Here is a 13870-nt window from a genome sequence, read left to right on the forward strand (position 1 = left end):
CTCATCAGCGCGACTATTTCGTCATGGCCTCATCGTCATCTTCTTCTGTTAACCAGGTGAGGCCCCGACTTCTTCTCTTAGATCTTTAGGAAAAGAATGCTTCGCCTTATCCCTTTTTTGTTTCAGCCCCAATGCCTCAGTCCGGAGCTCGTGCGCGCCATCGAGCGCATTCACTCTGAAGATCCATTGACCCCGGAGGACAAGGCGCTGATTCTGGCTCACCGGGAGGAGCTTCAAGACCACATTACTGCAGAGGCTCGTGCGGTTTTGGATTCTGTGGAGAGCGAAGGTCATCGCCGATCTCCAACCGTGAGGGGTCGTCATCGTGACGCGCCTGAAGATGACGTCACCTCGGCAGCCCGCGCGGTCCTGGACTTCATGGAGAGGAACGGCGGCCAGCGACTTCCCACCGATAGGACCCGTCTGCTTCCTCGGCCAGTCATCCTTGCGGCGGCAGAGGCCTCACGTCTCCGTGTTGTGAATGAGCTGGAGCGGAATGGGAAGGCATCTGAGAAGAAGAATAATTAGTTTGTTTTTTGTATTTTTTGTTCTAAGGGCGACTAGTGTTTTGTCGGCCATGTAATCCGTCGCCCGTACCGAATGAATGTAATCGGCCGCTCCGGTCGACTTTATGTGCTTCTTAAACCGACTTGTATCGGCTATGTGTGATCGTGTTACGGTTGATTTCTTAGGCTCCGACCCATATACTTGGGTAATATCTTTTTAAGTACCTTCCATTCAGAGCTCTAGTGAATTCTTCTCCTTCTATTGTTTCCAAAATGTAAGCATTCCCTGGAGCGCATCTGCCGATTTTATACGGCCCTTCCCAGGTAGGGGACCATTTTCCGAATTTAGGATCTTTCGATCCGATCGGCAGTACTAACTTCCATACCAAGTCTCCAGGGGAGAACTGCTTGACTTTGACCTTCTTATCGTACCACCTGGCCACTCTCTTTTTATTCTCTTCAATGCTTATCAGGGCCCTCAGTCGTTGGCTAGCCAAATCGTCAAGTTCCCTTTTCATAAGTGATGAGTAATCATCGGCCGATAACTGGTCCTGAAGCGAAATACGCCTCGATCCTGCCCTCGACTCCCATGGTAGTACTGCATCGTGACCGTACACCAACTGATAAGGAGACAACTTAGTAGCCCCATGACAGGCCATCCTGTATGCCCACAGGGCCTCAGTCAAACATAGGTGCCACTTCTTCGGATATTCTTCAATTTTCCTTTTGATCAACTTGATTATTCCTTTATTGGAGGACTCTGCTTGACCATTGGCCTGGGCGTAATACGGAGAAGAATTTAACAATTTGATGCCCATATCGGTCGTAAATTCCTCAAATTCCCCCGATGTGAACATTGTTCCTTGATCGGTTGTTATAGTCTGAGGGATGCCGAATCGGTAGATGATGTGGTCTCTTACGAAGTCGGCCATGATAGCCGATGTCACGGCTCTTAACGGAATCGCCTCCACCCATTTGGTGAAGTAATCAGTAGCCACCAGGATAAATTTGTGCCCTTTGCTTGACGGCGGGTAAATTTGGCCGGTAAGGTCTATTCCCCATCCCCTGAACGGCCACGGCTTGATGATGGGATTCATGGCCGACGCGGGTGCACGTTGGACATTTCCAAACTTTTGACATTCCTGACAACCCTTATAATACTTGAAACAATCTTTGAGGATCATAGGCCAATAGTACCCGTTGTTCCTGATCATCCATTTCATCTTATGTGCCGATTGGTGTGCTCCACATACCCCTTCATGGATTTCTCCCATTAGAGTCTTGGCCTCTTCTGTCCCAAGGCATTTAAGAAGGACTCCGTCGATCGTTCGGTAGAACAGATCATCTTTGAGCAATACGTATTTGGTGGCATGAAAACGTACTCGTCGCTCCACCTTTTTAGACGGATCCTTCAGGTAATCGGCAATTTCTTTACGCCAGTCATCGGCTGCAAGTTCTAAGGCCATAGCGCCCAGAATCGGCCGATACCCAGATGCGTGCTGGGCGAGTTTGTTTGCTTCTTCGTTGCGGTCCCTTGGGACATGCTCGATTACTGCCGATCTGAATTCTTTTAAAAGCTGTAAGCAATCTTCGTGATAAATTCTTAATATGTCATCTTTGCACTCAGCCCTTCCGGTTAGCTGATCCACAATAAACATAGAATCTCCGAAGATCTCAACAGAATCGGCTTTGACTTCTCTCAATAGCTGTAAGCCTTTTAATACAGCTCTGTACTCCGCTTGATTGTTAGTAGCGGCGGTTTCTATCGGCAGAGAAAAATCATAGCTTGCCCCCCGAGGCGATATGAGAACGATGCCGATTCCTGATCCGACCCCGCATGATGACCCGTCGAAAAATAACTGCCAAGGCGCCAGTTCCACGAGGGCGATCTCCGGGCCACAGTGCTGGGCGACGAAATCGGCCATGACTTGACCCTTAACGGCTTTTGCCAATTCATACCGCAGGTCAAATTCTGATAAAGCTAAGATCCATTTACCGATTCGTCCTTTCAATATCGGCAGTGATAGCATGTATTTTACTACGTCATCTTTGCATACGACTACACATTCTGCCGACAGTAGATAGTGCCTGAGTTTGGTGCATGAGAAGTAAAGACACAAGCATAAACGCTCTACCGGAGGATATCTTGTTTCGGCATCCAGGAGTCTTCTACTGACGTAATAAATTACCCGTTCTTTGCCTTCAAATTCTTGGACTAGAGCCGACCCAATAGCTTTTTCATCAGCTAATAAATACAGTTTAAACGGCTTATCAGTTTGAGGGGGAACCAAGACTGGCGGTGAAACCAAGTATCGCTTGATTTCTTCTAACGCCTTGCGCTGTTCTTCTCCCCATACAAATTCCTGGTCTGGCTTCAACTTCAGAAGTGGCGTGAATGCCTGAATTCGTCCAGATAGATTAGATATAAATCTTCTGATGAAGTTTACCTTGCCGATTAGAGACTGTAGCTCCGTTTTGTTCTGCGGGGCCACGACTTTGTTGATGGCCGCTATGGTCTTCTGATTGACTTCTATACCTCGTTCGTGCACCATGAATCCTAAGAACTGTCCGGCGGAGACGCCGAAAGCGCATTTGTTGGGATTCATCTTAAGACCGTGCTTTTTGGTACACTCTAGTACCTTTCGCAAATCGGCTAGATGTTCCTCGTGACTCTTGGACTTGACCACAACATCATCGATGTAGATTTCTACCAGGAGGCCAATGAGTTTGTGAAAAATGTAATTCATAGCTCTCTGATATGTAGCGCCAGCATTCTTCAAGCCGAAAGTCATCACCACCCACTCGAATAAACCGAGATGGCCTGGACATCTGAAAGCCGTTTTGGGTATGTCCTCTTCGGCCATAAGTATTTGATTGTATCCGGCGTTTCCATCCATGAAGCTAATAATTTTGTGTCCCGCGGCGGCGTCGATCAGTACATCGGCCGTAGGCATGGGGTAACCATCCATCGGTGTGGCCTGATTAAGATTCCTGAAATCAACGCAAACGCGCAACTTCCCATTTTTCTTGTATACCGGCACGATATTAGAAATCCACTCGGCATAACGACATTGCCGAATAAATTTTGCTTTAATTAGCCGAGTTATTTCAGCTTTTATGTCTGGTAAAATTTTAGGATTGCAACGCCGCGCGGGTTGTTGGTACGGCCGGTACCCCGGCTTTATGGGTAGCCGATGTTCAACAATAGATCGATCTAAACCAGGCATTTCGTGATACTCCCAAGCAAAACAATCCTTGAATTCTCTTAACAAATTTGTCAATTTACACTTGTATTCCGGATCTAAATTTGCACTAATGAAAGTCGGCCTTGGTTTGGTTCCATCACCTAAGTCTATCATCTCTAGTGAATCGGCCGACGTGAATCCGTGCCCCAGCTTCCCATCTTCTCGGGCGAACTGATCCATCTATTCTGCGTCTTCGGAGCCGACTGCTCGGATCGGCTGTAGGCCAAAATCGGTGACCTTCAGGAAATCGGTCTCCCATACCCTACCTGATATGCACCTGACGGTTTCACAGCTCCACTGCTGTGTGTCGGCTGCCGCAATGCTGTACGCGGAGTCGGCTTTGACCACCTCGATGTTATTGCCGACCCATTGTACGAGGCACTGATGCATAGTCGACGGGATGCAGCAGTTTGCGTGTATCCAGTCTCGGCCAAGAAGCATATTGTAGGATCCCTTGCCATTAATAACGAAAAACGTGGTAGGAAGGGTCTTACTGCCGATGGTGAGGTCGACGCAAAGGGCACCGCGAGCGTTTGACACCTTACCTTCGAAATCCTTGAGCATCATGTCCGTCCTGGTCAGGTCGTCATCGCTTTTTCCCAGTTTCCGGAGCACGACGTATGGCATAATGTTGACAGCAGCTCCTCCGTCGACCATCAACCTAGTAAGGGGACGACCGTCAACATGCCCTTTGAGGAACAATGCCTTCATATGTTGTCGTTCGTCGTCTTTGGGCTTTTCGAACGTGGCCATCATTGGCTCCAAAGCCAACCGCGCCGTCTGTTCTTCTATCGCCAATACGTCCTGTTGATCGGCGGGAGTCATGAACTCCATCGGCAGTATGAAGACCATACCGATCTCAGCTGCCGATTCATCATCCGCCGACTCATTGTTTCCCTTGTCGTTTCTTTTGGGGCGCCACACCCGAGGCCTCCCTTCCTTCTTGTCCGTCGCGCTCTCTTCTTCTTGCTGTTCCCATTGGCGGAGACGTTGGATCCTCCGTTTTTGTGATTTGGTCAAACCATCGGGGCACCACCTGGGGTTTATTGGCCTCCCTTCCTTCCTGGCGCGTTCCCACTCCGGTTCGCGTCCTAACGGGTTCTCGTCCGTCACCCGTGCATCGGCCATGTCTTCGAGCCGGCTGTGAACGCTGGTTTTGTTGTTTGACTGATCATGTCGATCAGCCCTGCCCCCCTGCCTATCATGGCGTCTATCTTCCGACCGATCATATCGGTCACTTCTGCCCCCCAGCCGATCACGCACGGGAGGGCGCTGGTCATCTTGGTTGTGCCAATTCCTGCTGATCGGTTCTGGCCTTCCGTCCCTGGAGCGAGACCTGTTGAACGGCCGATTGCCTCGATAGGGACCGTTGCACTCTGGGCAAGTATCGGCCGATGGTAACCTGAGGTTATTTTCCCAACAATGAATGAAGAACGGGCATCTCCAGTGCTCCTCGTGCCGACGCATCGCTTCTTCTCGGGACCTTGAGCGTTCATGTTGTCGTTGGTACTTCTGGAGCAAGAACTGGGAAGTAATGCGTGGCCCTTCTGACTCACCATCATCGTCCTCCATTCGCCGCTTTCCCTTGACGTCTTCAGACGTAGCTTGATTTCTGGGATCGACAGCGCCACTCTTTTTGGCCGACTCGGACGTCAGCACTTTTGTTTGGAGAGAATTCTTTCCCGTACCAACCATGTTGGTAGGAAAGGGGTGCTGGTCGATCTTCATTGGTTTGGCCGATTTCGCCGGCACTTCAAACTTGAGTCTGCCTTGCTCAATGGCCGACTGTATTTGTTGCCTGAAGATTTTGCACTCGTTGGTATCATGTGATGTGGCATTGTGCCACTTGCAATACTTCATCTTTTTTAATTGTTCGGCAGAGGGTATTGTATGGTAAGGCGAGAGTTTAATCTGCCCTTCCTGGAGGAGAAGATCAAAGATTTTATCGGCTTTAGTCGTATCGAAACCGAATGTTTCCGGCTCCTTTTTGCCGAATGGGCACGATATCGGCTTCTTTCCCTTAATCCACTCCGCAAGTCCGATTTCGACATCTTCCTCATCCTCTAATTCTTCCAGGAATGCCACTTTCTTCTGGAAATTCCGTCACGGATCGAATGGACGCACTTCCTGTCCGGACAATCGGTGAACAATCTGGCTCAGGCTCTCGAACTCTTGTGAGGCATATTTCTCTTTAATGTGTGGCAGAAGGCCTTGGAAAGCTATATCGGCCAACTGCGCATCGGTTAGAGCCAGGGAGTAGCATTTGTTTCTGATTTCCCGAAACCTCTGTATATACGAGGGTATCGGCTCATCACTTCTTTGCCGGAGGCTAGTCAAATCGGACAGCTTCATTTCATGGACCCCAGCATAGAAGTACTTGTGGAACTGTCTTTCTAGATCGGCCCATGTGATAATTGAGTTTGGTGGTAGAGTCGTGAACCATTGGAAGGCCGATCCAGACAAAGATGACGAGAACAACCGTACCCGCAGGGCATCTTGCGTAGCTGCCTCCCCGCATTGGATGATGAACCTATTCACATGTTCTACGTCGAAGTATCATCCATCCCCGAAAATTTGGTGAAATCAGGAACTTTGTACCGATGGGGGAACGGCAACAAGTCGTATGTAGATGGGTATGGTGTTCTATAGGTATAAGTTTGCATTTTCGGCTTCAAGCCGAATTGTTCTTGCATCACCTCCGCAATTTGCGTCGACCAATCTGGTTGTTGCTGGGGAATAGTTGGCTGCGGTATCGGCACGTGTTGATAAATCGGAGGTTGAATAAAAGGAGACTGATGAAAAGGTGGTATCTGAGTATAAGCCGGCGGTGTAGTAAAGGTTGGCTGTTTGAATGAACCACTCGTTTCATCATATAGCATGAGCTCTGCCGTCTTATTGACCTCCGGAGCGACAGGCTAGTATGGTGGTATGATCGGCCGGGTGGCCGCTTGGGAGGGTACCTGGAACGGAGGAGTTCCTTGACTGGCCGATTGATTCAGACCGGCCGTGTTTAAAGGTGCCCCCCAGGGTGAAGGGCTGATTGGAGGGAACGGTGCAGAGGACGGTTGGATGGAACCATATCCCAAAGGAGTCGATGACGCAGAAGCACCGGATCCTCCAACAGAAGATTGGATCGGCTGTGAGGCCGGATGAGCCTGATTTGGTGGAATCGGCTGAAAATACGTCGGTCCCCTGTATCCTTGAAGTATGCCTCCGGCGAAGGAGTTGACAACGGCATTGTGCACCATGTTTGAAAGCACCGGGGATTGATTGATGAAGGCGTGATAAAGAGATTGTTGAATCATATCGGACATTTTATCCGAATCCTCAGAAATTGTGATCTGACGGGGAGTAGGGAAAGGAGTCTTCTTAACAGTCTCCCCGCTCCTGGAACGACTGAAGGATTTTAAGCAAGTCTTCCGAACTTGCTCCATATACTTATTCAGATCTTCCTTTTGGTCGTCCTTTAGATCTGCTTCCGTCACTTCGATGACGTTATCTTCAGAGACTTCAGCAGCTTTCGACATGATAGCGGTTGTATTCGTCCCACCGGGCGTGCCAAAAGTGTGTTGGCACTAGAAATCGATCAACCGAATCCCAGCGACCGACACACGACCCGGGAGAATATGCTTAGCTCCTGTTCGGGTGAATGCCCTGGTGCGGTTCACGCGGCGTGCCAGCCAATCTGACCTGTTGATTGGCAAGGAAGAATACGTATCAGGTTCAGAAATCTCGATCGGCTATGTTCCGATTTCGAGAGAATCTATCAGCGAATCGGCCGATTTACTATAACAATGAAATCGGCTATAAGACAGCCCGATCTCTGTAGCCTTGTAGACAGGAAACTGCTAAAGTAATTGGTACAAAGCTATGATAACAACGCTAGGAACAGATCTAATCGGCAACAGATGAATTCGATAACAAAATATGGAAAGAGCCGAAACTACCTATTCCTAGCTAGATAATTGGTGATAAAGACTAGAAAAACAGGTAAAACCTATGAATCTAGTAAATATCGATAACTAGTGAATAAATCTAAACGAAACAACAGCGATACGCCCGGAGTTAAAGCTTAGATATTACTCGATAAACGGAACTTACAGAATCGGCCGGAGATCAAGATGATGCAGCCCTGCCAACCCGCACGAACTCGTGGAAAAGAGAAAAAACAGTAGCGAAGTCGCTTGAAAGTAAGTACGAGGAAAAAAGTAGGTTGTTGTATTGATTCGTATATGATTACAGATTTACAAAGACAGCTATTTATAGCCCCGTACAGATAACTTCTTAACCGACTAGAATTCTATCTCTAATTCAAACAGAAAACGAATATCTACAAGCACAATTCGTGCTAGGTTAGTGACCCCACGCTTCGTGGGCTGACCTCCACCTTATCCTTCCATCCCTTTCCAAACCCATACAGGCCCAATTAGTCCATCCTCCTAATCGGCCGATTTCTCATCGGCAAAAGATTACCGATTGGGGTTCTGGTGCATTCATCCTGAAGCGAGACAAAAGTCGCCAGCCGATTCCGCACTATAGCACCATTTGGCCGATTCCCAACTGTGCTTCTCCGATTTCCTTTCTTCTTGGCGCCGATTCTACTGGTGACGAAATCCGGCGTCAACAGATACATTTTCCAAACACAAAAAAAAGGAACTGTTTTGGATAGCCTTTCCGTTGCCGTCACCATCAGGTGAACCACTATGGAGCTACTCCTCAAAAGGGATCCAGTACTCTAGTGCAAGAACCACACGAACAAGTGCTAGAATTACATGAACAGGCGCATGAATCACAAGGACACAAAGAGATTAATTCATATCGTAAGAATATACACATGCCTGGCCACTCGCAGCTAGGCTAAGAATTAATGAACACAAAAACTAAGGTTTGTTATGGTGCTTGAGACGAACCTCTGGTTCCTCCTGTCATAATTATTTTCAGAGTAAGGGTAGTTTAGGAATTTTTGTCCCTCTGCTCATGCCACCGGTTATTCCTTGACGGCCGCTGCACCATATCGAAGAATTCCGCTTCTGCTGCGTCTCGCCTCCGCCTGCCTGCTTTCAATCCGGCAAAACGGACCCGCCACCGACCCACCATCATTTATTTGGGGCCGCAGAGCACAGCACTCCTTCGCCGCTTGCGCAGGGCCTCGCGGCCCAGACGATCTATTCATGTTTTCCATAGTATAATTACTTACCTTCTTGGCAAATTGTTACTTAATGGAGAAATGAACGGTGTTGTGTCTCTGTGAGATGTAATGTGATCAATTATATGAATCTAGCGATTTTTGCCAGCCTTTTCTGCAGCTTTGTCATTGTGCCGTTGGCAATTATCCAGTTCACCAACTCCTAAGGTCATTGTACATAAGTGACATGTTCATTGTTATTTATTTGATAATCAGATTATCAGGCCGAAGTTTCTGCTTTTGCAAAGTTACATGAGAAAGAAAATGCATTTACACCACTCCTTTCATCTGAATGTGTCATGGTCTTACAGTAATCTCATCTACCTTGCAAATATGAGTTTCTATGCATTGCAGCGTTAACTGTTAAATTCACGTGTCCAACATCTAATTTTACGCCGTTCTTGTTGTGTAGGTTGAGAGACCGTGGAGTGCTCTTCCTGGTATTCGGCGTCATGTCATTGCTCTCAAGGCCAGGGGGAATTGTAATCCCTCCTGGAAACCTCATTCAGCATGGATGATTACCAATGCTTGCTCTTGTCAGACATGTCATAAACTTCAGTAGATGGAGTTATTATGGAAACTATAGCCAGCCAGAAAGTGATCGCAATTCATTAGTTTCGACGACATTCTCCAGCTGTCTTCGGGCGTGCGGCCATTCCTGCTGTGCTACTCTCCGCTTGTGGTCTGGACTCAGGCGGCAGGATGGGGATGGAGCAGCGCTGACCGGTACTAAAAAGTCATCAGGCTTTAGTACCGAATCGTCACATCACCTAATACTAAGGTCACTTTTAGTGATCTTTTAGAGCATTTCAAAATCACTAAAATTTTGAGCCTTTTCCATTTTGTGACAAAATCCTAAATAACTTTATTTATATTAGCTAGCTACTATTTACAACCATTTTCTAATCAAGACCTTGCATAAATTTCACTCATGAGTGTTGTGTGTTGGTTTCTCTAGATCTTAACTCTATCTCTATGCCAAATCCTATCCGAGTTCTTGGTGGCATCAACTATCCGAGTTATTGGGTTGCGCTTTTTAGCTAGCTAGTGGTGTCTTCTAATTGGCGCTTTGTCCGTCAGGGCTCAACTATCTTATATGTCGTTTTTACATGATTATGGGGCTGTTTGGCAATAGGGTGTTAAAATTTAACACCCGTCACATCGGATGTTTGGATGCTAATTAGGAGTATTAAATATAGGCTAATTACAAAACTAATTGCACAGATGGAGTGTAATTCACGAGACGAATCTATTAAGCCTAATTAGTCCATGATTTGACAATGTGGTGCTACAGTAACCATTTGCTAATGATGGATTAATTAGGCTTAATAGATTCATCTCGCAAATTAGCATAGGGTTCTGCAATTAGTTTTATAATTAGCTCATGTTTAGTTCTCCTAATTAGCATCCGAACATCCGATGTGACACTGTTAAAGTTTAGCACCTCGTATCCAAACACCCCCTATAATATGCAGCTCACCAACTGATTCCTACTATTTGTTTAGAAAATTAATCTAGTTGCACAAATTTTTACACTAAACATACTTGTGAATACACTAATTAAGCTTGATCAGATCTGCGAAGTTTGACTTCTCAAAGATATGGCAGGTATTTTTGTGTGGAGGGATGTACAACCCACTAGTATTTAGCACCATGATTATTTATTTCTTACCATAAAATAGGCATTGATGGTCCCCATGCCAGAATAACTAAAAACAGAAAAATTGTATGTCCCACAACAAAAACACATAATAGTATGCTCTAAGGGCGTCACAAAAGGTCTAGCTTAGATCCCAACACTACGGATGGAGACTGCAGCGTTCACCGTGGCCGTGCTCCATGGCACCACCTGGTGATCTTCCTCGACGACCACCGCAACGGAGGGCCTCTCCTCCCTCAACTTCCAACCTGGGCTGGATTTTTAGGCGCTCATCCACGACCTCCTTCCTCATCTCCTTGTCGAATGCTTCTGGAGACTTTTTTCTGGTGGCCTCTTTCTCCCGTTCCTCAATTTGTCTGAATGAGGAATATGTTGCTCTGATCCTTCAATCAGTTCTTGGTGGTGTTGCTCATGATCTTCCTGTGGTTCATCAAGTGGAATGGACCTTTGGTTTCTCTATTGACTTTAAGAGGGTTGGCATTATGATTCATCGCCTAGGAAAGTTCCTGTGCAAAATCTTTGCTATTTTTTTCACCCTTTGGCGTGATGATGGTTTTGATTATATTCGTGAAAAGACTAAATGGGATCAAGAGCAAGAGGCTGAATGGTAGCCCCCTCCACATCTCAGGAAAAGGAGCTATGCTCACATTGCTGCGCAACAAGTACCGCCTATAGTTCCAAAGAGAAAATCGATTTTCAAGAGGATCTCTTTTCCCTCCTCTTACTTCTCTACCAATTTTGCCTCGGATCTCAGCTCTTGCAAATCAGTCTTTGAAAGACTAGGCTCCAAGGTTCATTCCAAGGCAAAGAACAAGGAGGATAGCCATAGATCTCATTCAGAAGCTTTTTCAAATTTGAATTCCAATAAAAAATCTGCTCCTACTTTTCTGCCCCGAGATATCTCGCAGCTTTCCTATTTTCATTGCCTAGCAAAAGGGCATCTAATCATGATGTGTTCCCAGGATATTCGTTGCAAAGTTTGTTTCCGTTATGGGCATATAGCCAGATCATGCATGGCCTCCTGTGTATCGTACCACCCCAAAACACGTGCTGATAAGGAGCCGTCCTTCTCAGGGCCTTTCCATCCATATATCAATATAAAATGCTCAATCCCTGCTGATCCCCCTGCCTCTCCCCACCCTGCCCCTTCACCTTCCAACAAGAGCTCTGAGAAAATCCCATCCTCGCCACCTCTGCCACCGCCTCCGCCACCGCGTATGGCTTTCTTCCCTGTGGATCCCTGCCCACATGCTCCTCAGTGGTAAGATGTCATCCACCACGACCCTGATGTGCCGCCATTGATCCTCTCTACATACCTGGAATGCATGGAATCCTACAATGAAGATCTCGCCATCGCTTATCCGGTGCCGAAGGTGAACAAGGTGGACTTCGAACCAATGGTGGCTGCGGTCAAGGAGTTCTTTGTGCAGACACATGGAGTTCATGTAGCTGAGGTACAGCCCTACCCTATTGGCAATGCTTATGTTCTGTTCCATAACCCGGTTGAAAGGGAAAGGTTCTTGGATAAGATTATTCAGTTCGGGCCAGATTATCATATTTATGTCAGGAAGCATAATGAGGGCAAGAATGCTAGGTTTCAAGATATGGATAGAGAGGCTTGGATTATGCTCATATCATTTCCTGAAGATGCTAGAAACAATTCTACTATATCCAAGGCTGTTGCAGATTTTGGTTTGCTTCACTACTGGAATGACACAAATAACCTTGCCAGAATTGTTGCTAAGATTAACCTTTTTTATGGTGCTAAGATACCCCATGGTGTCCTTGTCTCTACGAGTATACCACTGAAGACACGCTCCTGCATGTACCTTGTCTTCGTCCTCACGAACAAGGGAATTACTATGCTTGCTGATGAGGACCAACTCCCTGCTAATGGCCCTTTGTTCCCTCTGCCAGTGCAAGCTCCAAGATGGATGGGCCTTCATGGAAATGTGCATGCTCCTGGACCACAAGCGATAGGAGAAGAGTCTTCTGTGGGCCAAGGAGCCCAATCTGCAGCTGCTATGGATGAAGATAGTTAAGGAAACTCTGGAAAAGGTGATGCTGCAGAGGACAAGTCCAAGGAGAATCTTCTGTCTTATGTGGGGGCTGATCTAGTGATGCCTTCTTCCCCAGCACTAGATGTCATGCCACTACAGATGGTTGCCCCTCCTATCAATAAGGTGAGCCTATCCTTATCTAAGGTCTTCGCTACCCTTAATATCTTGTTTCACATTCCATGCTCTCTGTCAAGAAATATTTGTAGTTGCCTTTGTGCTTTTGGTAGCAATTTAGACACCATCATCCCATCTTATGTTTCTGATCATGAATCTCTTTTCTTCCTGGCATCTTTAGCTATTGATCAGCAGGATGCATCGACTCTGATTGGACCAGTATGTTCTTTGGTGCCATACTCTAATGATGGGAGGAGGATGAGGATGTGGTGATCCTGGATGGACAGTTGCCAGCTGCTGGATCCCACAAGAGCCACAGGAGGAGGGCTCACAAGTTGAAAGAGCCACTAGACGACAAGTTCTTGAGGCGCAGCAAAAGACTCAACCCAGCCCTGTAGGGATTCCATGACGCCGCAAGTATGGAAGAGACTGAAAACTACCCTGATATCTATCATGGCACATCTGAGCTGGTGCCTGGTGTCAATCCAGCACCCCACCTTTCTTCCTCTATCATCCATGGAATTGCCACGGGCTTCCTTCAGATTCAGCCTGCAACTGTCTCTGGTGCCATCCTGGAGGAGTTAGATGATGATGATGTTGCCCCAAATATGTAATAGGCATACCGTCGATGTTGTGCTTCTTTTGTTGGGTGGTTCCTGCCACCATAACTTATCTTTTAGGAGTCCCAACTGTTGCATGAATAATATTAGTTCCTTGCCCTTCGAGGCCCTTCAATCAATCTGGTTTGAAGTTTGCTATGTTCTGCTTTGTGCTACTTGAGCTTATCTCTTTGATGTCTTGGCTTTATTCTATGATCTGAGCCACTATTCTCATGTGTTTGTGGTGATCAGTGGATAGAGATCGTGCTATCAATATCCTGGTGTGGAATATGAGGAGGATCAATTCCCAAGCTAAATGGGATGCCCTCAGAGACAGTGCTGCCAGCATTGTTTACCTTCAAAAGACCAAAAGAGAGGCTTTTGATTCAGCATATATTCACAAATTCTATCCTAGGCACCTAAATCTATTTGAGTTCTACCCCTCCTCTAGGGCTTCTAGTGGACTTCTTGTAATTTGGAACTCGAATAATGTCTCTATCA

The 13870-nt window shown here is 46.8% G+C and overlaps 1 long non-coding RNA gene across 1 annotated transcript; it reads left to right on the top strand.

Annotated features, from left to right (window-relative positions):
- Nucleotides 1–12623: 12623 nt before the first annotated feature.
- On the top strand, nt 12624–13528 carry LOC111257132. Its single transcript, XR_002677541.1, has 2 exons — nt 12624–12779; nt 12952–13528. It is a non-coding gene; the product is annotated as an uncharacterized LOC111257132 (long non-coding RNA).
- The last annotated feature ends 342 nt before the right edge of the window (nt 13529–13870 follow it).

Source organism: Setaria italica, chromosome IV, assembly GCF_000263155.2.
Source record: "Setaria italica strain Yugu1 chromosome IV, Setaria_italica_v2.0, whole genome shotgun sequence".
Taxonomy (NCBI): domain Eukaryota; kingdom Viridiplantae; phylum Streptophyta; class Magnoliopsida; order Poales; family Poaceae; genus Setaria; species Setaria italica.